Source organism: Schistocerca piceifrons, chromosome 1 (assembly GCF_021461385.2).
Source record: "Schistocerca piceifrons isolate TAMUIC-IGC-003096 chromosome 1, iqSchPice1.1, whole genome shotgun sequence".
Classification (NCBI taxonomy): Eukaryota; Metazoa; Arthropoda; class Insecta; order Orthoptera; family Acrididae; genus Schistocerca; species Schistocerca piceifrons.
Genome location: NC_060138.1, coordinates 813,541,484 through 813,567,455, shown reverse-complemented (window position 1 = coordinate 813,567,455; position 25,972 = coordinate 813,541,484).

Sequence of the window (25,972 nt, the reverse complement as noted above, 5' to 3'; positions counted from 1 at the left end):
CCGGCCAAGGTGATGCTTCATCTGTTATTGTTTTGTTTTTGTACCAACTTTGAGTCCCAATGTTTCTGTCTTTTGACACCAGGTACAGTCAACCACAGGAAAAGAATGCATTATGTTGAAATCATTTCTCATATCTTATAAGCGACTGAAAATGTAGGCGTTTTCCAATTGTGTAGAACTCGTCGGCAACAACGGACATTGCACTTACGCGGAAGTATATACAGCTGTTAGTGGCTTATGACGTTACTAAACAACAACTCCTTATTCACTGTAAAGTACATTGTTGATGTTACAGTAACGTTCTCTTGGATTTTCTTCCTTTCGTTCTTTAAAAATACATTGTTCTGAAAGCGCAGCGATTCGCATGACTTAAAATTCGATTATTCGTTGTTATTCCGTTAACTTTTAGTATACTCCACCACTCGTGCCTTACGCCCAGAAAACTGATTTTTTTTCCTTTTGTCTGTGAACATTACTTGACTCGTAGACGGTGACGCCACGTTTCACTTGCATTACATGAGCGATGTGCTAAAACTGCCCAACATCGCTCGTGGCAAATTTGCCTCCATTTGCAACTCAGTGTAAATACGATTTGCTCACGGTAGATCAAAGCTTATCGTGACCCTGTAGGCAGTAATCTGTTATAGTTAACGATGACACTGAACACAAGCTAAACAGACTATACAATGAAAAATTTCAGAACACCAGACACCGTACTCTGCGTAAGCCAATTCATTTTGTAAAGAGCGTCGTTCCAGACAACCGTCAGCTTATTCCTTACGTATTGCCCCGTACTTTATCAAGTCAAGCGTTGGAGTTAAATTTATTATGATTCTCATCAACCTACCAAATGAGGGGCTTTCTTTCTTTCTCATTTCACACATTTGTAGCTTTTGCAATCCAGCAAGAAAACATAATATCCGATAATGCTCTCCAAAAGTTTCCCCAGAGCGTGTCACAAGTAACACGTGTGACCACAAGGAGCCTGATGTAATGCCTGCAATGTGTAACATTACAAAGAGCTGCCAACGTGGAACTGGGGGCATACAGTCCTTCGTTCAACACAAAAACACGTTGTTGTCACGACATTCTTAAGAATATAGTAAACAGCCGTCGTGGAAATATTTTAATCCTAAATTCATGTATTACGTGAATTCTCGCATGCAGAGAATGGGTAACTTCAGAAAAAAGCGAGGGATTGCACAAAACATTTAATCATTTTCAGTGACAGAAAAAGATTAAGTCTACGAAACCAATATCAAAGAACACGCAAGATGGAAATCAGTCACTGGCTTTGGTGCACTCTATACATGCGGCAAGAGAAACTGCGAATATGAGTAACTTAGAAGTAAATATCCTCGGAGTAGTGAAGCAATTTAAATCACTTGATAAAAGCAATTCTTCCGGTCCAGACTGTATACCAATTAGGTTCCTTTCAGAGTATGCTGATGTAATAGCTCCATACTTTACAACTGTATTCAACCGTTCGCTCGAAGAAAGATCTGTAGTCAAAGACTGGAAAGGCTTACAAGTCACACTAATATTCAAAAAAGGCAGTAGGAGTAATCCACTAAATTATAGGCCAATATTATTAACGTCGATATTCAGCAGGATTTTGGATCATATATTGTGTTCAAACATTATGAATTACCTTGAAGAGAATGTTCCACTGGCACAGAGGCAACACGGATTTAGGAAACATCGTTATGTGAAACAGAACTATCTCTTCACACACGCTAAGTGTTGAGTGCTACTGACAAGGGATTTCAAATTGATTCCGTATTTCGAAATTTCCAGAAGGCTCTTGACGTTGTATCTCATAAGCGGCTTGTAATCAAATTGTGTGCTTATGGAATATTGTCTCAATTACGTGATAGGATTAGTGATTTCCTGTCACAGAGGTCACAGTTCGTAGGAATTGGTCGATAGTCACCGATTAAAAAGGAATTGATTTCTGATGTTCCCCAAGGTAGTGTTATACGCCGTCTGCTGTTCCTTATCTATATAAACGATTTAGGAGACAATATGTGCAGCCATCTTAGGTTTTTTGCAGAAAACGTTGTCGTTTATCGTCTAGTAAAGTCATCAGCAGATCAAAACAAATTGTGAAACAATTTAGAAAAGATATCTGTAAGGAGCGAAAATTGGCAATTGCCCTTAAATAATAAACAGTCTGACGTCATCTACATGAGTTCTTAAACGAATTTGTTAAACTTCGGTTACAAGATAAATCAGTCTAATCTAAAGGCTGTAAATTCTGCCAAATATCTAGGAATGACAATTACTAACAACCTGAATTGGAAAGAACATATAGAAAATGTTATGGGGAAGGCGAGCCAAAGACTGCGAGTTAATTGCAGAATATTTAGAAGATGCACAGATCTATTAAAGAGACTGCCTACATTACTCTTGTCCGTCTTCTTCTGGAGAACTGTTGCGCGGTATGGGATCTTTTACCAGATAGCATTAATAGAGTACACCGAGAAAGTTCAAAGAAGAGCAGCACGTTTTTTACCGTCAAGAAATAGGGGAGAGGGTGTCACTGACATGGTACAGGATTTTGGGTGGACATCTTTAAAAAAAAAAAAAAAGTCGCTTTTCGTTTCGGCGAATCTTCTCAAGAAATTTCAGTCACCAACTTTCACCTACGAATGCGAAAATATTTTGTTGACGCCGGCCTACATGGGCAGATACGGTCAACATAATAAAATAAGGGAAGTCAGAGATCGCACTGGAAGATACATATGTTCGTTTTTTCTCCGCTTGCTGTTCGAGACTGGAATAGTAGAGACTTATTGTGAAGATGGTTCGATGAACCCTCCACCAGGCACTTATGTGTGATTTGCAGAGTATCCATGCAAATGTAGATGTATACGCGGCATCTGATCAACCTGCATACACCAAGAAAGTCCCTTCTAAAGACTGTCGCAACATGTCACAAGAATATTCATTTTTTCGTATTGTTTTCCGCTTACCATCTAGCATAAATGTAACTGACGAGACTAGGAACCAGTTTTTAGACATTTATAATCAAATGGAATTATATCAATGGTAAGATTGTTTGATGCACACCCTTAATTATTAATTACCGGTACTCTTAAATTGTAGTGTGAGCTGCGAATTACTGTTATATTTTAAAACGCCCGACATTGTTTAGTATTAAATAAATAGGTAGAGCAACTATTGGAGCATGTGCGTCATCATTGTTAATGTGCATTTTTCACGTTCCTGCAGTTCGCTTCATCTTCTTTTATTTGCATTCCATTCAGAATTCTATGCGTTCTCTGACGTCATGATATGCTTGTTTATAGGCTGAAATTCGTACTTTTTGCAAATTAATTTCAACGTTAAACTGAAATAGCTTAAATTAATCTAAATTCATTAAACAGAGAAATAAGGAACGTTTCTCTCATTTTAATGACACTGATTTACTATGCATGAAACAAAACAAAAAAATATTATAAGAACAGAAATGTAACGGCAAGAAAAACAATATTTCAAGATTCGACGCTTTCCAGGACGATGTATGTGATACACATAAAAATAAATAACGCTGACAACCAAAAATATTACTGAACCAAAACTCAATGTCTATATTAAAAAAATCTATTTAAAGAGCGTGGAAAACTCAATGGTTTTGACTGAACTATTGAATCGACTTGGAAGGATTAGAAACAGAGCTCTCTGTCTACTTTGTAGATTCCTGTTCTGTTTCTAAATTTTGACACCTCTGGAAGAAATCTGTGCTAATTCTACAGATGTAAACAAATTTCCTACGAGAGGTACTACTCTACATGATTTGTATCAAGTTGTTCAATGCAAAAAATAGGTAACTGGTACCGTACATCAGTTTGAAAAATTTTTATGCCAATTAATAATTTTAACACTGAACCCAGCTAAATTTCTTTCTATAGAGCACAGCACTTTTGTGTGTTTTCTGTTGGCTTTAACACTGAATGAGTTACTCTGTCAATTACGATCTCTCCATAAAGTGACACAGTGTTCTCTCTGACTGGAATTCGCTGCGACCGGTAGGAAAAACTGGAAATCACGACCAAAGCTGCACAGATCGCGCATCTAGCAGATGCTGTCGTCGCAGAGGGAAGTCTATGCACTTACGAGATGGTTGTTTGAGTGGCAAGATTCCACCACTCCTTAGACGTGAATGTATTTCAGAAGAGAAATATCCAGCTTGAGTTACTGAATGCAATATTCCGTTACCAAATATAAACATCACCCTTATATCCCTCAAACTTTGCTTGTTAAAAATCAGAAAAGATTCTTTTCTTCCAAGATGATCCCCGTATTATATACATCAAGGTATCAAAAATTCTTGCAGAGGTTATGGTCTTAATCCTAAAGCGGTAATCAAAAAGCCTGAGACACCCGACTCCAACTTCCACTACTCTATGCCGTACCTCAAGCTATGAACGCAAGGCTTAAGTCTAAATGCAAAACGTCCAGTCATACATAGCCGTAGAGAAGTTCGTCTTGGTTTGGAAGAGGTATCAGTATCTCTCACAACATGGACACTTTTATACTGGGTTGTGAAGTCTCCTCCAAGACGAAAAAAGGACGAACCACGAAGAAATGGTACATGTAATTTACATGTGCAGACAAGCAAATGGTTACAGTTTCAGAAAATTGCATGATTTATTCAGGGGAAAGAGTTTCACAAATTGAGAAAGTCGATAACGCATTGGTCAACATCTGGCCCTTATGCAAGCAGTTATTCGGCTTGACATTGATTGATAGGATTGCAGGATGTCCACTGGGGAATACTGTGCCAGATTTAGCCCAACTGTCGCGTTATAAAATCAAAGTCCCGAGATGGACGGAGGGCGCTGCCCATAATGCTCCAAACGTTGTCATCTGGACAGAGATCCGGCGAACTTGTTGACCAAGGCAGCCTATCACAAACACGGAGATAAGCAGCAGAAACTTTCACTTTATGTGGGGGCCGTTATTTTACTGAAATTTAAGCTTAGGATTGCTTGCTATGAAGAGCAACAAAACTGGGCGCAGAATATCGTAGAAGCACTGCTGTGCTGTGCCGCGAATGAAAGCCAAAGGCGTCCTTCTATGAAATGAAATGACAACCCAGACAACCATTTCTGGTTGTCGGGCCGTGTTTGTGGATGAGACGTGGGTTTTCCGCTATATGCCAGACTCTAGCCAAAAATGAAACCAGTGGTTCGTACTTTGTGGGATGCGGATCCTCCACAAGTCCTCTGTATCAAGTACAAACCGCGTGGATCGTGAAAGGAAAAGACATGACTTTGTATCAGAACCACTTAAGAAGATGGTTCGGCAGTGGGAAAACTAAGGGAACTGCGGAACATTATCCATGGTCGCTGCATCTGACACTTACCTCAAAGTATTCCCACATCCAAATGTATTTTTGGTAAACGTACTGAATGGAGGGTAGAGCTTTTGACAACCAGAAACGTTCCCTCTATAGAATATTCAGAATTAAACTTTAGAGATGGAGTCTACTTTCTGGGAAAACACTGAATGAACTGTGCTGAACTAAAATGGGACTCCGTCAAAATATCATTGCAGTTATTGGCCAAGAACACAGCTTCTCATTGGTGGACGGAGAATTCTCCATTCTGCATTCGTATGTGGCTGTGAATTTAGCAGGAGACTTTTGTTACTGGACCGATCGTCTAAAGAATCTGATTTATTTCATCCTGAGACTCTCCACAGCAAGTCACAATGACCACCTGCATGGCAGAGGTCGCTAACAACACGAGACTGAGCTGCTGAGTCACAGATACACTCCATAAGACGGGGGTTACGAGGGCAGGACGCCACACAAGTGCACTTCCTGAAACGCCGTAATTTGGAATCCAACCCGTTACGTTTCCTGCTCCCAACAATAACTAAAATTTTTTGCTTTTTCATTCTATACCTAACGCCGCTGCACACGTAATAGGTAATCTGTACAGGAATATGTATAACTGCTGCTGATACGAAATATCATTTAAATATACAGTTCAGTTCTTTGATTACACTGATGCACTTAGTTTTATTAGAAGCCTGAATAATTAAAAGCTACAGTTAATTAAAGATAACGCCATTTAATGGTACTACATTGTGAGCCAAGAAACAGGAGAGGACGTACTTTACCAGGCATTCGAAAGCAGATATTCTCTACTTCCTATTAAGTGTTTAGAATTACCTGAAATTTGTTAACTTACGAAATAATTTACATCAAAAGTTCGGATCCTCAAAATTTCAACCGCCTATATTCTTTAAGGGCTGCGAGATCCTGAACTTTGGTAATATAACTTTATTCTATATATGTTTCTGAATCGGACAACACGTCTCACTAATTAATTTAGGCAATAATTAAGTTTCCGAAATATTTAATGTCATATAACATTTTTATTTCAATATGGATGCCATGGTCGTAAATAAAGGATTTCAGAGTACGAGTAATAATAACGTCCCATACACTTTTGTGAATCACTATCCTGTAACATTTCTCGTAAACCAAACAGTAATGAAGTCTCAGAGTCCATGCAAAATAGTGAAATCCAACCTAGATGAATTTCAAAGCATTGATTGGTTCCAAAAACACATCGTACTCTGACGTTTGTCTTTAAATAGTCACCTTCCACCAAAATTGGCAGTCTGCGCCCCAAGCTCATACACGTCGCTCTGTTGTGTCTATTCGTGTTAAAGTCTGTAACTGACCATTACACCAATACCATCTCTATGTTTGATCGCATTGGCGTCTGTGACCCGCGACTGCCTAGGCAACACCTTCGCATCAAAACATACATTAAGTTCATGGTCGGAAATGACACGAATATGGTCTACGCACGAAGAGCCTCCCGCCAGTGTTCGTACTTGCAACAGATATGTCATTTAATGCAGAGTGTCAGCAATCGTGAAACAACTTTGCTGCTTAACATCTCTTGTAAAATGGTAAACATACAGCTTTAAAGTGTTAAGATTCCGCCACCATTATTCACTGAACAATGTTATTACTCCTAGTGATCTTACTATAAATAATTTTTACCGAGCGAGTTGGCGCAGTGGTTAGCACACTGGACTCCCATTTGGGAGGACGACGGTTCAATCCCGTCTCCGGCCATCCTGATTTAGGTTTTCCGTGATTTCCCTACATCGTTCCATGCAAATGCCGGGATGGTTCCTTCGAAAGAGCGCGGACGACTTCCTTCCCCGATCCGATGAGACCGATGACCTCGCTGTTTGGTCTCCTCCGCCGAACAACCCCAACCACAATATAGATCATTTCCCGTGCACTCTTGCTTTCATGTCGCTATCATTGTACATTATTTCACTGTGGAGGTTAACAAATACTGTGAGTGTGATTAATGATTGGGTAAGTTTTCTTCCGTATATGTTGCACCGGAAAAGATGAGCGTCCCTTCACCTGTATAATCTGTGAATTGTGAAACGGGAACTGGGCATAAACTACGTACTGTATAATGCAAATAAAATGGCATCACCCACGTGTAAAGCTCATTTCTTTTTCGCTGTAAATAATTTGGCACTACCCTATACAGCATCAGTTCCAGGATGTCTGTATAGGACGCAAGATATGAGACCTCGAGTTTCACCAAAACCAATTGCAACATCTAACCACTGATGAGTGGACCGTCCATACTGTCCGTGGACACAGACTGGGTTCTGTGGGATGCTGAACTGATTTGCTGTGTTACATCAGGTATATTGCTAGTTATCAGTGCAGGTCACCTTTTTCCATCCTTCGAGCGTCCAACGACCCATGACCTACAATGAGCAGAAGTACACTTATGAAGCGGTGGCTTCGTAGCCATTAATCAAAACGTTTATTTGGGTGGTATAGCTGCTCAGTGATTATTGTTCTCCGAAAATGAATCGGTGAATGATAAGTTGCAGGTTGGCTCATCTATCCCCTGTTACAATACTTAATCACTTGTGCGACTCAGTTGGAATAATAATAGATATACCGGAACGGAAATACACTCCTGGAAATTGAAATAAGAACACCGTGAATTCATTGTCCCAGGAAGGGGAAACTTTATTGACACATTCCTGGGGTCAGATACATCACATGATCACACTGACAGAACCACAGGCACATAGACACAGGCAACAGAGCATGCACAATGTCGGCACTAGTACAGTGTATATCCACCTTTCGCAGCAATGCAGGCTGCTATTCTCCCATGGAGACGATCGTAGAGATGCTGGATGTAGTCCTGTGGAACGGCTTGCCATGCCATTTCCACCTGGCGCCTCAGTTGGACCAGCGTTCGTGCTGGACGTGCAGACCGCGTGAGACGACGCTTCATCCAGTCCCAAACATGCTCAATGGGGGACAGATCCGGAGATCTTGCTGGCCAGGGTAGTTGACTTACACCTTCTATAGCACGTTGGGTGGCACGGGATACATGCGGACGTGCATTGTCCTGTTGGAACAGCAAGTTCCCTTGCCGGTCTAGGAATGGTAGAACGATGGGTTCGATGACGGTTTGGATGTACCGTGCACTATTCAGTGTCCCCTCGACGATCACCAGTGGTGTACGGCCAGTGTAGGAGATCGCTGCCCACACCATGATGCCGGGTGTTGGACCTGTGTGCCTCGGTCGTATGCAGTCCTGATTGTGGCGCTCACCTGCACGGCGCCAAACACGCATACGACCATCATTGGCACCAAGGCAGAAGCGACTCTCATCGCTGAAGACGATACTTCTCCATTCGTCCCTCCATTCACGCCTGTCGCGACACCACTGGAGGCGGGCTGCACGATGTTGGGGCGTGAGCGGAAGACGGCCTAACGGTGTGCGGGACCGTAGCCCAGCTTCATGGAGACGGTTGCGAATGGTCCTCACCGATACCCCAGGAGCAACAGTATCCCTAATTTGCTGGGAAGTGGCGGTGCGTTCCCCTACGGCACTGCGTAGGATCCTACGGTCTTGGCGTGCATCCGTGCGTCCTGCTGTCCGGTCCCAGGTCGACGGGCACGTGCACCTTCCGCCGACCACTGGCGACAACATCGATGTACTGTGGAGACCTCACGCCCCACGTGTTGAGCAATTCGGCGGTACGTCCACCCGGCCTCCCGCATGCCCACTATACGCCCTCGCTCAAAGTCCGTCAACTGCACATACGATTCACGTCCACGCTGTCGCGGCATGCTACCAGTGTTAAAGACTGCGATGGAGCTCCGTATGCCGCGGCAAACTGGCTGACACTGACGGCGGCGGTGCACAAATGCTGCGCAGCTAGCGCCATTCCTGGTGTGTCTTTTATGTCGTGCGTGTGATCATTGCTTGTACAGCCCTCTCGCAGTGTCCGGAGCAAGTATGGTGGGTCGTATGCAGTCCTGATTGTGGCGCTCACCTGCACGGCGCCAAACACGCATACGACCATCATTGGCACCAAGGCAGAAGCGACTCTCATCGCTGAAGACGATACTTCTCCATTCGTCCCTCCATTCACGCCTGTCGCGACACCACTGGAGGCGGGCTGCACGATGTTGGGGCGTGAGCGGAAGACGGCCTAACGGTGTGCGGGACCGTAGCCCAGCTTCATGGAGACGGTTGCGAATGGTCCTCACCGATACCCCAGGAGCAACAGTATCCCTAATTTGCTGGGAAGTGGCGGTGCGTTCCCCTACGGCACTGCGTAGGATCCTACGGTCTTGGCGTGCATCCGTGCGTCCTGCTGTCCGGTCCCAGGTCGACGGGCACGTGCACCTTCCGCCGACCACTGGCGACAACATCGATGTACTGTGGAGACCTCACGCCCCACGTGTTGAGCAATTCGGCGGTACGTCCACCCGGCCTCCCGCATGCCCACTATACGCCCTCGCTCAAAGTCCGTCAACTGCACATACGATTCACGTCCACGCTGTCGCGGCATGCTACCAGTGTTAAAGACTGCGATGGAGCTCCGTATGCCACGGCAAACTGGCTGACACTGACGGCGGCGGTGCACAAATGCTGCGCAGCTAGCGCCATTCGACGGCCAACACCGCGGTTCCTGGTGTGTCTTTTATGTCGTGCGTGTGATCATTGCTTGTACAGCCCTCTCGCAGTGTCCGGAGCAAGTATGGTGGGTCTGACACACCGGTGTCAATGTGTTCTTTTTTCCATTTCCAGGAGTGTATTATTTATCCCTTGGCTTATACTACCAACCTGCAGCTTCATCCCAGGCTGCTCTTTCCTTTGTCGCACTACCGTATATAGATGTGCTGGTTGGTTGGTTGGTTAATATGGTGGAGGGGACCAAACAGCTAAGTCAAAGGTCCCATGGATTAGGGAAGGATGAGGAAGGAATCACCGTGGCATTTGCGTGAAGCGATTCAGGGGAAATCGTGGAAAACGCGGGTTTGAACCGTCGCCCTCCCTGATGCGAATGCAGTGTGCTAACCAATGCGCCACCTCCCTCTTTGTATGGATATAATGAAATGTTGCAGCACAGTATAAAATTTCGACACTGGGGGAATGGGCGCTACTTTACCGATTAAACTAATTAAGTTCTGGTAATGCTTATTGTGAAAAATGTGCATTCTCAGGAGACCACTGTCCGCGTGCTATTGTCGTACGTAAATCATAATCACCTTCCCAGCCAAACCACACAACTCTACCGATCGCTTTCTTGGCGGTCCTATCAAGATACTCCTTGTTCAGTCAACGGGTTGCGGCAGGTGTATACCGATATCTGTATTACTAAACGCCTACTGTCACCCAGTCACAGTTGCAAGTAGCTTGTCTAACGGCTTGCTGGAACAAAAATAATTCTAATTTCGATATTTCATATAATTATTGACCGAATTTGAAAATCTGAATTCTGTCTTATTCTAGTCATTAAGAGGTATAATCTGAGACTGTGACGGTCGGTGCAATGGAGTAGCACTGCAAGTGCTTCTGCTCGCTTGCTCTCGTCGTCTGACTCGGGGATGATCTCCTGCCCTTTCTACCGCCAGACAAGTGCGCTTAACACCTATTAAAATGTATCAGTATAATACTCGCAATGCAGGTGATCGACAAGTACAAATGTCAACCAAGGTACGGTCTATGAGGCTTAAGTCAAATGACGAATCGAATGCGTGTGTTAAGTTCCTTAAAATTTACATGTTTTATTTTCATAAATAAATACAGTTCACTGATAGTGTCTTCCAAACAGTGATTACCGTTTTAATCATTGCTTCAGCCCCCTGTAGCGATTCTGAAATGCTATAAATTTTAATAAAAAACGTTGAATGTTGAAGAACATCGATTGACGTTTAAAAAATCGATCAGTTTGCTAAAACACGGCCTAGTCCCGATAGTCTTAAGTTCAGTCGACACTTGCGCGAATTGCAAAGTGTCGGATGCCACAAAATATTCGAAGTCTCGACTGGTCTAAACAAAGTTAAAGTCCAGTGGCACCATTTCAGAATCAATCAAAGGTGGTGAAAATAAGAGTTAAGCCTGACCGTATCAGAAATTAAGTCCCGCTGGTATCCCAAAACACAATTCGGAAAGTTCAAAAATAAACGGAGTCCCACAATAGCGCTTCAGTGGCTAAGTGTGGCAGTACTCGAGTGGAAACAGGGTCCCACAGCTCCGTGTTTGCAGCAAAGTTCCGTTTGCTTGCAAAAACAATCACCAAAAGACACAACGAGTGAAAGACACAAGTCCCTGGTGTGTTCGACACCGAAATATTCCAAGCCCGGATTCTTAGCGAAAAATCTTCCGTTGGCGCGCACACGCGAAATTCGGCTAAAATCAACACTTCTGGAACTGCAAAGAACAATCACCAAAAAATCGCGTCGAGCAACCCAAGTTCGGCTTTAGCTAAGGCGTGCAGCACTCTGTCCTGGAGCTTTGGGTCAGCTCCGCTTAAATACCCTTGATCAGAAATTTGACAACCTGAGTCACGTAACTGCTGTCCACTGATCACCACTTCTTGGCATGTCTTTTTACATAGAAGAGCAATCTTAATTTTGTTTGCACCATTCTATGCGTGCCAAAAATCCCGTCAAAAATCATATATTATACAAATCTGTAGCTGCAGTAGTTCGCCCAGAATTAATATTTTAATGTTTTGCAATTATTTTTGTGGAGTGTGAAAACAGTTTTTGTCCATTTGTGCTACTACATGTCATTACCGGTCTTTATAGGGCACCTCTTTCCAACGGATTGGAAGCGCTCTTTCCGTTGTGCTGATCAGAATTTACGTATGTACAAAGGTTAAACAAATATGGACAAGACTATGCAAAAATTATTAATAACCGGAGTCAACATATCATAATAGTTACAAATATCACTAACTAATCATCTTGAAATGTGTATAACGAGATTCGCTATCGTACACTGCCTCGTTGTTCGTGTATCTGTCGTGTATTATTTGTTTTAATTAATCAGTAGCAACAAATTAATAAAATTGGTGTTTTACTAGTGAATATTAATGGTGAAATTATGCAAGTGTGTCAGTCATTGCGTTCTGACGAGACCTTATAATGAGCACTCGCTCTACTGTGTACGTACATTGGCTCAGAAGTTATAAATTATTCAGTTAATTACACATATAGCAGATTTGTTTATTTAATATCTTTATAAAATTCGTATAAATCGTATCAGCGTGTCGGCTGACTAGTCTCAACTCATCTTTCATTTGCCGTATCGTACTTTGTCATACTAATATGCGTTTGCGTATAATCAACACAAACGTGGATAAAGTATTGTGCGCTGGAACTGGGTAAACCCTCGTGACGTCACGTAACCGCCAGCCGTTTGAAACCGACAGGTCCACGTGGAACGAACTGCCGCTGACCACTCGCTCGCCGCCTTCTTCAATCCCGCTCTCGCCCAGTCTGGAACCGCGAGATCGCTACGGTCGCAGGTTCGAATCCTGCCTCGGGCATGGATGTGTGTGATGTAGGTTTAAGTAGTTCTAAGTTCTAGGGGACTGATGACCTTAGATGTTAAGTCCCATAGTGCTCAGAGCCATTTGAACCATTTTTTTTTTTTTTTTGAACCTTCTCTCGCCCGCTACCTGGCTGAGCTGGTCTAGTCGGTCGCCGCGCGCTGGTCCTTTAAGCGCGACCCGCTACCAAACTTCTCTCTCCAAATGACAACAAATGACTGTCGTGTTAGAAGGTTGAAAGCTTAACGCAATAAGAGAACTAATAAAATTAGAAACTGTATATATATAAAAGGTGTACAACTTTGCTTCCGCCGTTTTACCCCCAACATTTGAGGCTTTAATGAAACATATTGGTTACACATGTATCGTTCAAAGTATTTTACATCGCTGGCCACTACTTTCTTCCACCTTTCGGGCAGTGTACGAATCCCGAGTTGAAAAAATTATTCATCTTTTCAAGCGATCCACGAATCGATCCAATTTGTGACTTCTTCATGAGATCGGAAGTATTGGTCAGCCAGGCCATGCACCATTAATCTAAACATGTGATAGTCACAGGGAGCAATGTCTGGATAATACGTTGGGTGGGGCAGGACTTCCCATTTTAGCGTTTCCAAGTACGTTTTGACCTCTTTTGCAATGTGGGGTCGAGCGTTGCCATACTGCAAAATCACTTTATCGTGCCTCTCGCTGTATTGCGGCCGTTTGTCTTTAAATGCTGTGCTCAGACTCATTAATTGCGTTCGATAACGAGCACCTGTGATTGTTTCACTTGGTTTTAACACCTCGTAGTAGACGAAGCCGAGCTGGTCCCACCAAATGCAGAGCATGATATTGGAGCCGTGAATATTCGGTTTGGCCTTCAACGTGGAAGCATGGCCGGGATATCCCCATGATTTTTTGCGTTTAGGATAGTCGTAATGAAGCCATTTTTCGTCCCTGGTCACAATGCGATGCAGAAATCCTTTCCGTTTTTGCCTCTGAAGCAACTATTCACAAACACACAAACGCCATTCAACGTCTCTTGGTTTCAGCTCACACGGCAGCCAAGTTCCTTCTTTCCGAATCATTCCCATAGCCTTGAGACGTTTTAAAATGGCTTGCTGTGTCGCACCCACTAATCATGCCAATTCTTCTTGAGTTTCACTTGAGTCTCCACTCAACAATGTCTCCAGTTCTGTATCTTCGAAAACATTCTCTCTTCCACCACTATGCCACTCTACGACGTTAAAATCACCGTTCTTGAAGCGTTGAACCACTCACTAATAGCGTCCTTACGGTACGTACTTGAGAGCATTCGATAAGACTCAGCCGCTATTTTCTTCATATTGAAACAAAACAGTAACACCTCCTACAAATGACGAGAGTTAGGCTAGTAAACTGACATTTTCAACCAAGAACAACTTTATTCTGCAGACATAAATCGATTAATGTTTGAATGAGGTTATGTTGACCGAGGTCCAAGCTAACTGCCTGACGTCTGCGATATGTTTCTTTCAACCGCTACTTACCGTTGTCTCCACCTATCCGCAAACGGCGGAAGCAAAGTTGTACACCTTATATGTATACATTGACGGAAAAAAATCACAATGCTAAAAAGTAATTCAAGTGTAGAAATCAATTTTCGGGAAAACATGTGTAGAGGTAACACATTTAGACTAAGTAAGTAACATTGCAAGATCACACGTTAATGTAAGCGTGAGATAGGCCATTCCAAACGTGAAATGCTGGTACTATATTAACGGGAGTAACCGCCAAAATGTTGAATGCAAGCATAAAAACGTGACTGAATGTGCAGTACGCGTGCCGAATGTTAGTTTGTGGTACAGAGATCCATGCCTGTTGAACGCGGTTGGTCGATACAGGGACACGTAATGCTATTTGCGGACGATGGGTTTTCGTCCGGTAAGTCCCATATGTACTACACTAGAGACAGGTATGGTGATCGAACGGGCAAGGCAACAAGTCGATACTCTGTAGAACATATTGAGTTACAACAGCAGTGTCTGGGCGAGCGTTATCCTATTTGAAAACACCCCTTGGAATGCTGTGCATGAATGGAAGCACAACAGATCGAATCAGCAGATGGAGGTACAAATTTGTAGCAAGGGTGTACGGGATAAACACGAGAGAGCTCCTGGTGTCATACGACATCGCATCCCACACCATAATTCCTCATATAGGTCGTGTGTCTAGCACGCACACAGATTGGTTCCACGCCCTCAACTAGCCACCTTCCTACCAGCACACGGTCATCACTGCCACCAACGCAGAACCAGGTTTTATCACAAAGCACAACTAGCCTCCACCCTGACTTCCAGTGAGCTCTCGCTTGACACCATTGAAGTCGCAAATGGTGGTTGTTTGGGATCAGTGGAATGCACGCTACAGGGTGTCTGGCTCGGAGCTCTTCTTGAAGTAATCAATTTGTAACACCTCTTTGTGTCACTGTGGTGCCAACTGCTGCTAAAATAGCTGCTGCAGATACAGTACGATGCACCAGAGCCATATGCCGAACGTGAAGGTCTTCCCTCTCACAAGGGAACCTCCCCATCGCACCCCCCTCAGATTTAGTTATAAGTTGGCACAGTGGATAGGCCTTGAAAAACTGAACACAGATCAATCGAGAAAACAGGAAGAAGTTGTGTGAAACTATGAAAAAAATTAATGAAATATACAAACGGAGTAGTCCATGCGAAGATAGGCAACATCAAGGTCACACAGAGTCCAGGGGCACCGTGGTCTCCTGGTTAGCGAGAGCAGCTACGGAACGACATGTCCTATGTTCAAGTCTTCCCTCGAGTAAATATTTTAATTTTTTATTTTCAGTTTACGTGACAAACTCTTATGTTTTCATCACTTTTTTGGGAGTGATTATCACATCCACAAGAAAATCTAAATCGGGCAAGGTAGAAGAATCTTTTTACCCATTCGCTAAGTGTACAAGTTAGGTGGGTCGACAACATATTCCTGTCATGCGACGCACATGCCGTCACCAGTGTTTTCCTGTGGAGGAATCGGTTGACCTTGTGATCAAATGTTTTCGGTTCCCATTGGAGAGGCACGTCCTTTCGTCTACTTATCGCACGGTTTTGCTGTGCGGTCGCAAAATACAGACACTAAACTTATTACAGTGAACAGAGACGTCAATGAACGAACGGACAGATCATAACTTTACGAAAATAAAGAAAGTAAAATTTTAAGTCGCGGGAAGACTTTTTTATTTTATTTTATTTTATTTTTTTTTTTTTTGCATTAATTACCATAAAATTTTGTAACTGAAATGTCATCTTCATTGCTGGTGTACAAAATAAAAGTTTAATTCTGAAGTATTTTGTTTGTGCCTTTGTCCCTCATCGGCGCACGGTCGGCATGAATGTTACTGAAGTTGGCATGCTTTATTTAAGGGGTGGCCGGGTGTCTTTCCTGTCGTCACCCCGTTACCCACAGAGCTATAATTAGTGTACCCCGATTGTCTGAGTGGAATTGTCTATTTGAAAGTGAGCGAAAGTTTTCCTAACATTTACAAATCATGTAACTGAGGCGGAACTTGGATACCAACCCGGTATTCACCCATTGGGATGTTATAAACTGACTAAAAAACACGTCAAGGCCGGCCGGCACATCCACCTTCGTCATATATCCACCGGGCTATTCGATCGGAGGCTGACGCAGCTCCCCGTTCCGGAAGAGCCGTTTTTTTTTTTTTTTAGTAATAATAGATATCTTTTTTTTTTTTTTTTTTTAAAGAAAAAAAAAAAGAAACCTTCAGTTGGAGGCGAACACGCGACTATGCGTTTGGAATGCACGACGCTTACTACTTTTTTTTCCACCTTTTTTTTATCTTTTTTATTTTTTTTTATTTTATTTTTTTTTTTTTTTAAGAATGTGTGGGTGTGGGAGGGCGCGGAAAGCAGAGCGATCAGGGGTCGTAACCCGAGGCCTGGTCGCAGTGTCCCCCTCGTCCGTCAAGGAATCAGGGATGGGAAGGGGAAATCTTTTGTAGGAATTATTGTTTATTTATTTATTTTTATTTACTGTTTTAATACATTCGTAATGTGGTTTTACTTTATACCACAACAAAAATAAATGTATCTAGCACCGAATCGTGCTCTGAGAAAAAGAAAACAATATCTCGGCACGTTCCTACACCGAGGTAATGTATATGGGGAAAACGAAAAAAAAAAAAGTGCTTCATACAGGATACAGAAGGGTGTGTCGCTACACTCCTTACGCTTCATCATCCAGGTACGTCTTCACGTATATCATGTTGTTCCACCGAGAATCGAACTTAGTCATGTCAGCTCACTCAATGGGTATCTTCTCCTACCTGTTGATGATCCAGCTGCGTGGAGGGTCGCGTAGGGCACTCCCTAAGTAGTTAGAAAAATACTGTCTGTATTTTGGGTTCCGTACGATCTTGCAATGACGTTCTTGTAGGTAGTTCCAAAAGTCTAATACATCTTTAGGTCCATCGTGAAATAAGTAGTGTACCGCATGCGCACGGATCCACGTGACAGCGTTGGTCTTGGCGCGCGGGAAATACTGTTGATCCGGAAATAGTAGAAACCGAGGTGTAATGTGTTCCGGAGTCACTCGTAGAAAATACGACAAAATTTGTCGCACCAAGCGCCATACGTCTTCTGCCGCGCCACATGTGAGACGGTGTTCGTCCGTGTCTGGTATCCCGCAGTCTACGCAGAGAGGCGATTCCGCCATGTTTATCTTGTGGAGGCGTGATCGGGTGATCTGTTTACCATTGACTGTGATGTACCATGTGGATCGGACGGCTGTGTCCAGTGGAATTGCGTGAATCGTCTTCCACACCACCTTCCAATGAACCTGAGGGCTTTTCGTCTCCACGATGTTTGGTGGGCGCCTCTGCTGTAGGACATGATATATATCCCGCGCCGACGCCTGTTTCGTCGGTGGTACTGCGATACGGAAATAGCTGTGTTCAATGTAAAAGTTCCCGAAGTAGTAGAAGGGTGGGGGTATGTCTTGCGTCGTCAGTGGGGGCATAATGGACGGCGGAGCTAAGGACTCCAACAGCAAACCTGTCAAACTTTCCGGGTGGTGGCGCCACAGCTTGATGTGTGAGCTGACATACAGGGACACAGCTCTGTCGTGGACATGGACTAGGCCAAGACCTCCCCTTTCTGGGGGAAGGGTCAGTGACTCATAACTGACTTTGAAGAGCATGCCTGTACTGACGTAGGCTCCGAATGCCGCTAATAGACGTCGAGCCATCAGTAACGGTATTGGGAGAACACGCGCTATGTGTGGAAGGCGCGATGCGAGGTAAACATTAACGAAGTGTGTCCTTTGGAGAATGTCGAGGGTCCGCAGACGAAGGTTGAAGATCTGGACCCGAATTTGTTGTAATAAGCGGCGGTAGTTAAGAGCCGCGGTGCGCCGTATGTCGTCATGAAACTCTATTCCGAGACATTTGATAGTGCCACGAAGCTGTAGGGGTTCGACACACGCTGGGGTCAACCCGTCTCCTATGGCCATGACGACTGATTTGGCGACGTTGAGACAGCTGCCGGAAGCCACACCGTACGTGGTAATCCATTCTAGTGCTCTGTTGACATCATCGCGATTGCGGAACACGAGAACTAGGTCGTCTGCATATGCTGTACAGCGAAATGTGACGTCACGTAGGGTAAGACCGGTGAGGCGTTGACGGAGACCACAGAGGAGCGGTTCCAGTGCCAGAGCATATAGTATCGTCGACAAGGGGCAGCCTTGACGGACGGAGCGGAAAATCGGGAGGGACTGCGAGAGACGCCCGTTAACGAGCACTTTGGAAGTCGCTCCTCGGAGTAGGCGCATCACGACGGCTGTGAATTGCTGTGGGTACTGCATGTGCTGGAGAACGGACGTTAGGTATGCGTGATCCACTCGATCAAACGCTTGGCTAAAATCTAGTGATGCCAGCGCTCCCGGGACGCGGCGTGCCCTGGCTAGGGCTATTAAGTCACGGTATCGACACAGTGCTGTGTGGATGTTGTTGATACCCCCTAGGGAAGTCTGATCTGGCGAGATGACGTAAGGTAGGGTCGGTCGTAGACGGTTTGCTAATAGTCTGGTGAATATCTTCATGTCGCAGTTGACGAGTGTTAGCGGGCGGTAATCTTGTATCCGAGCCCCACCTTTAGGCTTGTAAACCGGTATAATTATTCCTTCTACGAAGGCCGCAGGGAGCGGCACCGCGGGGGACATAAGCTCCCGACAGATGTCTGTTAACTTGGGAGCCAGTAAATACTGAAAAGTTCTATAAAACTCCACAGGGAGCCCGTCGGGGCCAGGAGACTTATTCGCCGCTCCTTTACCGATGGCGTCGATAACTTCGTCTTCCGTAATGTCGTCCAATAATTCAGTTTGTAAATCCTGTGGGACAATGCCGTAAACCAGTTGTGAGACTGCTGTCACCGTCATCGGGTCGGAACATTGAGCAGAATAAAGTCGTGCGTAATGGTCGAAGAAGGCTGCAGCAATATCGCGTTGTGCGCTGTGATGAAGGCCGTCCTCAGTGGTGATGGCATGTATCAGCGCCCGTCTTCGCAGTGTACGTTCTCGGATGACGTGGTACATGGTGGGTCGTTCCGTTGCGAGTCTGTCTGGTGTCCGCGCTCGGACGATCGTCCCTTCGAGGTGTCGGCGCATATGGGCTACGATCTGTGCTTTCGCACGCTGAACTGTCAGCTGTCGTTCCGGTGTGGGTGGCAAGGAGGCGCATTCGCGAAGGACGGTGAAATAAAAATCAAGGGTCTGCCGCCTCCAAGCAGCAGTCTCACGACCATACGTAATAAAGGTTCGCCGTAGGGCCGGCTTGGCGCAGGTTAACCACCAACTAATCGACGTAGGATACGTTGGGAGGCGGCGGACGCACAAACTCCACGTGTCTTCGATGGCGCGTCGACAATCCGGAGAAGCGAGATGAGCAAGGTTTAATTTCCAGGGATGTCGGCTGCGCCACACCCGTTGGCGACGAAGGGTGACGGCACATATATAGGCCTCGTGATCAGAGAAGGCTACTGGCCACACCTCCGCGTCACTCACCGTTGCCGCGAGAGAACGGGAGACGTAAATCCTATCGATGCGACTAGACGAGTGACTCGTGAAATGGGTGTATCCCGGTCTATTTCCTCGGACATGTTCCCATGTATCTACCAGCTGGAGATCGCCGATGAGTGTCCCAAGTTCGGGGCACGGTGAATGGCGTGGCAGCTGATCTTTAGGTGCTTGGGTGCAATTGAAATCGCCCCCTAATATCAAATCATCGTGCCTGCCCTGAAAAAGCGGTGCTATTCCTTCTGCGAAGAAGAGCGATCGGTCACGACGGCGATTCGTTCCGGAAGGGGCGTACACATTGATAAACCGGACGCCTTGCACCGTTACGGCCATTCCTCTAGCGTCGGGGAGATATCGGACTTCGTCCGCCTCGAGGCCCTCTCTGAGGAGAATGGCGACTCCACTGTTAGTTGGCGAGGCGTGGGACACATGAGCCGTATAACCATACATACCCGGGAAATCTTCGACGAAGACTTCTTGGAGAAAGACAATGTCAACGTCTGCGGCATTGAGCATGTCTTGGAGCAGCGACAACTTCGTACGTGTCCGAATGGTGTTAATGTTGATGGTCGTTAAGCGATAGGTTTGTAGATCGTCTCCTGCGGTGGGGGCTGCCGTCAGTGTCGCCGTAAAAGGTGGGGCCTGTGATCTGCTGGCCGCGTCCGCGCCGTCATCTGTTGCTACTCGGGAGGGGCCGAGGTGTGGGAGGAGAGACCCCTCTCCTCATCCACCACAGCGGCCGTAGAATCGTCTTCAATGTCATCCGCCCAAGGTCCGCAAGTTAACGGTTGCTGCGGCAGAACACTTGTGGGCTGAGTGACTAAGGGTGAATCCGCAGTTGTTTCCGGTTGTGTACCAACGGCGGGCGCTGTGCTGGCCATCCGTTTGTCCGAGGGAGCGGAAACGGATTTGTCAAAATCAGACAAAGTGACAGGTGAGGGCGATCTCGTGTCATCCATTCTCCTCGTCGTTTCCTCGGCCGTCCGGTCGTCAACTGGAGAAGACGTCCGCTGGAGGCAATCGTCTGAGGGTGTGCGACGTCGCTTTTTATGTTTTCTCGGTGACCTTTGTTTGCGGACGTGGGTTTCTGAGTCCGAAAGAGTTTGTGGTTCCCGTATAGCATCCCCCTCAGGGAGAAAGGCAGAGGTCGGTACAACCCTAGCGTCGAGTTCCATTCTCTCGTCCGAATCTTCTTGTGGAGTCGATGGGCGGCGTTCTTCAACCCCTGCAGACACCGTAATGGTGTTGGTCAATCCAGGACCGGCGACAGGTGCGCATTCTAACGCTTCCTGTCTTCCGGGGGGGTTGTCGTCTGTCATGACGGTCGATCGTGTCACCTCTGCGTAATTGAGGGGGAGGGCCGTGAGCGTAGGAGGTGGTGTCGTGTCATGCAATGGAAGTTGTGTAATCCGACGTTGAATACACGCCGAGCGGACATGACCCTCCTGACCGCAACCAGAACAAGTACGAGGTTGGCCGTCGTACATTATTATTGCTCGACAACCACCTATGACTAAGTAGGACGGCACATGTTTCTTTAATTCAATTTTCACTTGTCGGACGCCGTTGAGGACTTGGTACGTCTCGAAGGTGTTCCATTTTTCGGCCACGTGGCTAATTACCGTCCCATAAGGGCGGAAAGCTGAGGTAACGACGTCCGGTGGTACTTCGAAAGGGAGTTCGAAGACTCTTAGTGTGCGTAATCCTAGTCCAGCATGGTCAACAGTAACCTCTCCGATGTGACCATCGGAGTGTTTGAACTTGAGAGTGTTCGCGCATCTGTTCACAACTGCGTGACATAACTCGTCATCGACCATCTTGACGTAAACGACGCTGCTTGTGATGGATAGGTGGATACCGATGATGTGCTGTGTTGGTATTTGAACGTCACGGATAAATCGTTCGACTTCAAAGGCTCGTGGTCGTGCGTAGTCGGGCTGGAAGCTGATCTTGATGGTAGCTTTTCTGTACGAATGAGCCATGGCGACTCAGTGTTAACGGACGCGAGTATTAGCTGCGGCGAGGAAGTAAACAAACTACGCGCGCTCGCGACTCTGCCGACGGGACCGCGACACTGCGGACGGGACGTAAACAAGACGTCCTCGCCGCTCACCGGCCGAAAGCAGACTGAAGACTTGAACCAAGAACCTCTCGTTCCGCAGCTACTCACGCTAACCACGGGACCACGGCGGTCCTCAGCTCACATTCTCCTTGATGTTGCATATCTAGAGCATGGACTACTCAGTTTGTATATTTTACTAATTTTTTTTTCATAGTTCCACACAACTTCTTCCTGTTTTCTCGATTGATCTGTGTTCAGTTTTTCAAGGCCTATCCACTGTGCCAACTTATAACTAAATCTGAGGGGGGTGCGATGGGGAGGTTCCCTTGTCAGTAGTGCCTGTAATCGCACCTTCTATTGAAAATGTTCGTTGATGAAGTTCGTGCTCCGACCAGCTATAGGTAGAACGTCTGTCTTCTGCCTGATGAGGAACGTTACAAAATAAGTCTGTCCTGCTGCGCTATATTCACGTCGGGTGCGTATTAATCGTACCGGCCAGCTCAAACAATCACATGGTCCCCGACGTGTACCAGCACAGCTACACGTAGATGCATACAAACTGCCATTATTGCACTAATACTGGTTACAGTTTATACACAGCAATAGTTTCTCCGCTATTGGGTACTTTTTTTATACTTTCATCTTTGCGTCCAAAGAAAGCGGCGTTACATGCCGCATGGCCATATAGAGCCCAGTCTTCTTGCGACCGTACATTTTCGTGACCACTATTGCCAGCAATAACATACAGTCACTGCATTCCTGCAAGTCTTCCTGCAGTATCGCAGAAGGGCTATCAAACGACCTCGTTCAAACTCGGTGAGGTGTTGATAACGGTGTCTTTGTGGCCTTAAAGGAATTTTTGTCAACATCAACTCAGCACGTCCAGTTTCAAAGGTAGTTAACGCTCACGACCGTTACAGCGTGTATTTAAAGCAAAACTTATTTGCGTCCTACTAGCTCCAGTCCTAAGCGACTGGCGCAAAATTTGAACAGACATCGTCTTTCGGATGTATGAACACGCCTACCAACTTTCGTTTATTTCGTACAACTCCTTCTTGGTGTTGCGTTTCTTTTTCCGTCAGTGTACATCCTGATGCAGCGTAACTAATGGTGCGCAATGTTCCCAGACTATATTCATCGAGTATTTCAGAGTCAGACCATTTAGCGACTTCCATCAAACTTTACACATAATCCCAACGCTAAAACCGACCCCCCCCCCCCCCCACACACACACACAAAATAAAAGAAAAAAGTTTATTGCTTACTAAATTTTCGCTGTTCATGGAGCAGAACGTCAGCATCAGGCATGACGTTTCAATTTATTATTTCTTTGCTGCTAGCTCTATTCGCAATACATTTTGCAGACAGTGTTCGCATATACCACTGATTGTAGCTGCAAAATTATTTCATTGAGCGGCACATAGTTCAGGAAAACTCATTTCATAAACATTCAGATATTTACAAAACCAGCATTTCATAAAATGGAACTGTTTTAAACACAGGAGTTCAGTTCTTTAAAGAATCTGGAGTAGGCAGCACAAAGTGCCCTAATTTGTGCACTAAATGTACCGTTTGGACTATTATGTGGCACACACGTACACGGCATATACTCGTACATGGGCCAAACGGGTATTTCGAAGTATTAGTTATAGCTTTTACGGTTATTTTTTATACTAGTTACAGTTAACAGCTACTTATAACCGTCTGTTATTTTTACTATTGAATTCACCAGAGAGGGTACAGTTTAGTTTTTAGTTTTAGTTTTAGTTACGTCATGTACCGTAGATCATTTTCCCAATTATTTTATCGGTATGATGCGGGACAAGTCAGATTACAAGATATATAAACACACATGAATAGTGCTAATATCAATATCACTGAAATTTTTAGTTCTTCACATGCAACTACATTTAGAGGTACATTTTTTTTTACCATTTCTGAAACAGAAACTCGTCCATGCAGTAGAAGGAGTGTCCAAAAGAAATGATTTTAAGCTAGATTTAAAACCTGATCTGCTACCTACCAGACACTTTACGTTGTTGGCCAAATGATCAAAGATTTTTGTTGCTGACTAATGTACTCCTAGCGCCCGCGAAAAGTGAAGCCGGCCACTGTGGCCGAGCGGGTCTAGACGCTTCAGTCCGGAACAGCGCTGCTGCTACGGTCGCAGTTTCGAATCCTGCCTCGGGCATGGATGTGTGTGATGTTCTTAGGTTTAAGTAGTTGTAAGTTCTAGGGGACTGGTGACCTCAGATGTTGAGTCCCATAGTGCTCAGAGCCATTTGCACCATTTTGGACACTTGTTAATGTTCAAAGATCTAAAACAGTCGTGTGAACTTAATAAATATCTAATTAACTAACTGGAGTGGCTTTTCATTAACTGAACAACAGTTGAGTAGTCAGCATCAGGCAAACACGGAGACGCTAATGATCTCTCCAATGTATTTCTTATGAGCAGGACTTTTAACTTTCGTCAATTAATGTATAGGCAGTCCAGTCTCTTAACAAGCAGTCGGCTCCCAGGAGAAAAACGGGCCACACAGCGAACTTGTGACGTCACTCAAGTCGCCTTGTCTACCGTACTTCATCAATGCTTGGCTTCATGCAGGGCGCACGGGAAATGAAGGAGTCTATGAAAATGTACTCACTAAAGGCCTTACCTTTTTCATGTGCTATCTAGAGCTTACATTAATTTAAACATGCAGTTAAAAATTATTAAAATCATCTGAAATAGTTACTCGTTCCTCGCAAGATCTGCAGTGTCACGTGCTGTGACGGACGCGCCATAGCTTGTCTTTCTCGTGGGCCTCGAGCTCCGTTGTGTGATGCCATAGCCCATTTAAAAACTTTTTGGTTAATTAACATTTTCATTTTTTGTTTCTTTTTTATTTTGCTGTTGATTCTGGCGGGCATTACCACGCTAACAGTTACCGCATACAGATTAATGGCAACTGCATGTGTGGCGGCATATGCATCACGTTAAGTGCACTAACAGTCCATTTATTCGTACACTCGGTGGAAACCCTGATGGACAGTAGTTATTTCCACAGAAGTACGAAAATACTTGTTTCACTCTAATATCTTTCCCGATAACTGTGTCCGGGACACAGTTATAAATTTTCACCTTACCTGCAGTGGTAGCCGTAACTCCCAGAGAAAAATGACTGACAAATAAGTAGTCCCCCTGTCGGAGGTTCGAGTCCTCCCTCAGGCATGGGTGTGTGTGTTGTCCTTAGCGTAAGTTAGTTTAAGTTAGATTAAGTAGTGTGTAAGGTTAGGTACCGATGACCTCAGCAGTTTGGTCCCATAAGACCTTACCACAAATTTCCAAAAAAGTAGCTCCCACAGAAAAATAACTTACAGATGTTGTAGATTATGTCAACAGTCGCACGAATCCCTTATGGTCACTCCACATAGTTACATAACACGAAACCGAGGTACACACTTCGATAATCAATGGCGAGCATTCTGACTTATTTCCATGGGGCACAAATTACCTCATAGATGGTCGGTCCCTCGGCTCTGTTCATTTATCCGTGGTCACATCTCAGATGATGCGAAAGCGTAGTACGCAGTTCGGTAAGCACATGGCGCCACGCTATTTGCAGTTAATAAAATAACGGCTAGTAACAGATGAGCGGTTATTACTGTAACTGCTACTTCTCAGTAACCGATTATTTCTATATCGTAATTTAATTTTTGCCACCTCCGGTAACGCACGCCCAAATAATTGCTTTCTTACAACTCAAATATACTTTTTAACTTCACTCCAATGAACGAACCAAGCCTCCATCATCATAAAGGGTAGCTCAGAATTCCTAATACAGGCTTGTAAGGATTGTAGAGGAGAATTAGCAGATCAAGTTTTGATAAGGAACTCATATCCAGAAATGTGCCATTTGGATGTAAAACATGCCCCTTCACGGTTCGCACAAAACCTGAGAAGAGGGCGCCGTC